The sequence below is a fragment of the Hylobates moloch genome, unplaced genomic scaffold, assembly GCF_009828535.3.
Source record: "Hylobates moloch isolate HMO894 unplaced genomic scaffold, HMol_V3 SCAFFOLD_6, whole genome shotgun sequence".
In the NCBI taxonomy this organism is placed as follows: domain Eukaryota; kingdom Metazoa; phylum Chordata; class Mammalia; order Primates; family Hylobatidae; genus Hylobates; species Hylobates moloch.
This window is the reverse complement of record NW_026652281.1, coordinates 84852800-84856543: the sequence shown is the minus strand read 5'-3', so window position 1 is coordinate 84856543 and position 3744 is coordinate 84852800.

The following is a 3744-nucleotide window of genomic DNA, read 5'->3' as shown; positions in this document are numbered from 1 at the left end:
GGAACCAACCCAAATGTCCAACAACGATAGACTGGATTAAGAAAATGTGGCACATATACACCATGGAATACTATGCAGCCATAAAAAATGATGAGTTCGTGTCCTTTGTAGGGACATGGATGAAACTGGAAAACATCATTCTCAGTAAACTATCGCAAGGACAAAAAACCAAACACCGCATGTTCTCACTCATAGGTGGGAATTGAACAATGAGAACTCATGGATACAGGAAGGGGAACATCACACTCCGGGGACTGTTGTGGGGTGGGGGGAGGGGGGAGGGACAGCATTAGGAGATACACCTAATGCTAAATGACGAGTTAATGGGTGCAGGAAATCAACATGGCACATGGATACATATGTAACAAACCTGCACATTGTGCACATGTACCCTAAAACCCTAAAGTATAAAAAAAACAAAAAAACAAAAAACTGTAACTACAGGTGCAAGATACCATGTCGGGCAAATTTTTGTATAGTTGTTGTTTTTAAATAATATATGTTATGTTTATTGTAAAAAATTAGGAAATGCAGATAAGAAAAAGAAGGGAAAATCACTCATGAAAATGTGAAATAATCTAAGTAGTGTGGAATACGAAGGGTTTATTGTTTATTTTGTTGTATTATAATGACATCAGAAACACATAAGAAATGTCCTTCAAAAAGATGCATGTTGACGTTATGTAGGGATAAAAATCAGTGAGGTGCAGCATTTGCTTTAAAATACTTCCAAGCCAGGGCAGTGGCTCACTCCTGTAATCCCAGTGCTTTGGGAGGCCGACACAGGAGGATTGCTTGAACCCAGGAGTTTGAGACCATCCTGGGCAACATGGCGAAAACCCATCTCTACAAAAAAAACACAAAAATTAGCCAGTGTGGTGGCCCACACCTGTAATGTCAACTACGTGGGAGGCTGAGGTGGGAGAATCCCTTGAGCCCAGGAGTTTGAGGCTGCGGTGAGCCAAGATTGTGCCACCGTACTGTAGCCTGGGCGACAGGTGAGACCTTGTCTCTAAATAAATAACATACTTCAGGAGAGAGGGGTCAGTTTGCAAAAATAATAATAATAATAATAATAATAAGTAAAACGAGTGTGGCAAAATAAAAAATAATGAATCAGTTGGGGCAATGGGCATATAGAGGTTCATTATATTATTCTACTTTTGTGTATAATTTTTTTGTTTTTTTTTATGTTTGAGACTGAGTTTCTGCAACCTGAGCTGGAGTACAGTGGCGCGATCTCAGCTCACTGCAACCTCCACCTCCCACTTCAAGCGATTCTCCCGCCTCAGCCTCTCGAGTAGCTGGGACCACAGGCACACTCCACCACACCCAGCTAATTTTTCTATTTTTACTAGAGACAGGGTTTCACCATGTTGGCCAGGCTGGTCTCAAACTCCTGACTTCAAGTGATCTGCCTGCCTCAGCCTCCCAGAATGCTGGGATTGCAGGCGTGAGCCACCGTGCCCGGCCTGTGTATAATTTTATAATTAATTTTTATAATAAAAATGTTTTTAAACACCCATAATCCTCAAATCCAGAGAAAATCATTACTTTTGACTTTGTGCATATCCCATCAGAACAGTTATGAAGGCATTTTTTTTTTTTTTGAGACGGAATCTTGCTCTGTCTCCCAGGCTGGAGTGCAGTGGTTTGATCTCGCTCACTGCAAGCTCCGCCTCCAGGGTTCACGCCATTCTCCTGCTTCAGCCTCCGGAGTAGCCAGGACTACAGGTGTGCACCACCACACCCAGCTAAGATTTTTTATTTTTTATAGAGACAGGATCTTGCCATGTTCCCTAGGCTGGTCTCAAACTCCTGGCCTCAAGTGATCCTCCTGCCTTAGCCTCACAAAGTGCTGGGATTACAGTCATGAGCCACCATTCTAGGCCACTGGTCTTTTCTTTCCACTAGAAAAGTTTGAATTAATAGGCTGGGTGTGATGGCTCATGCCTGTAATCCCAGCACTTTGGGAGGCCGAGGCAGGTGGATTATGAGGTCAGAAGTTCGAGACTAGCCTGGCCAACATGGCAAAACCCCATCTCTACTAAAAATACAAAAATTACCTGGGTGTGGTGGCAGGCGCCTGTAATCCCAGCTACTCGGGAGGCTGAGGCAGGAGAATAAACTTGAACCTGGGAGGTGGAGGTTGCAGTGAGCCGAGATCGTGCCATTGCTCTCCAGCTTGGACGACAAGAGCAAGACTGTGTCTCAAAAAAAAAAAAAAAAAAGAAAAGTTTGAATTTTGAATTATTTTCCTTTAGCTGTCTTGAAATATTGAAATATATCTCCCAGGTTCAAGTGGTTCTCCTGCCTCAGCTTCCTGAGTAGCTGGGATTACAGGCATGTGCCACCACGCCCGGCTAATTTTTTCTATCTTTAGTAGAGACAGGGTTTCACCATGTTGGCCAGGCAGGTCTTGAACTCTTGACCTCAAGTGATACCCCCGCTTTGGCCTCCCAAAGTGCTGGGATTACAGGCATGAGCCACCACGCCCAGCCCTCCTTGTGGTTTTGATTTGCATTTCCTTGATGACTAGTAATTAGCATTTTTTCATACACCTGTAGGCCATTTGTAGGTTTCTTTCGAGAAATGTCTAATCAGATTTTTCGCCCTTCTTAATTTTTTTTTTTGCAGTTGAGTTGTGTTCCTTATACACTCTGGTTATTAATTCTTTGTCAGATGGACAGTCTGCAATATTTTCTTCCACTCTGAGTTGTCTCTTCACTTATATCTTTATCCATTCAGCCACTCTATGTGTTTTTGTGTTTTTTTCACACAGGGTCTCAACGTTGCTTTTTAATAACTACACATTATGCATTGAATGGACATAACAAAATTTAACGGGAGATGTTCAGGTTATTTCCAACTTCTCACCATTATTGACAATATTTCAATAACCATTCTTGTGTTTAATCTTGTTGCACAGCCATACTTCCCCATGATAAAAGTCTAAAAAGGAAACTTCTGGATGAAAAACTGTTTAAGCACCAGGGGGAGCTGGTCACCTATGTGATCCCCACCTGCAGTGCTGTGGGGTTTAAAAAATTTTTTTTTGAGACAGGGTCTCACTCTGCCCAGGCTGAAGTGCACTGGCACAATCTCTGCTCACTGCAACCTCTGCCTCCTGGGTTCAAGCGAACCTCCCGCCTCAGCCTCCCAAGTAGCTGAAACTATAGGTGTGTGCCACCACATCTGGCTAATTTTTATGTTTTTAATAGAGACAGAGTTTCACCATGTTGGCCAGGCTGATCTGGAACTCCTGGCCTCAAGTGATCTGCCTGCCTCGGCCTCCCAAAGTGCTGAGATTAGAGGCATAAGCCACTGCGCCCAGCTTGTTTTGTTTTTAAGCAAACCCTAGTCCTCTACCTTAGCAGTTTCCGCCTCCTAAGATGAAAGTGCAAAATGTCTGGGGCACACAGCTTGTAAACAGTACCTGGCATCTAGGAATGCTCAACAGAGCCTTTCGTCTTTGAAACCCTACCCCCCGTTGCTGTATTCTTTAATGTGAACAATAGATGTTTCTCCAGTGCATAAATTGCTGTGTCCTTCAAGTCCCAAGCCCCTTTTACATGGGAAGGCTGGCACTGCCACTGTCAGATCATTTAGAAGAGAACAGGCCCACCTCAGCCTCATGGTTGGGCATGTGACCCAGGCCCTGCTGTTCAATGCATGATGTGCACCTTAACCACAGTGATTGGTGCAAGTATGGCACAAAACCCACACCAGACCAATAAGACCCTA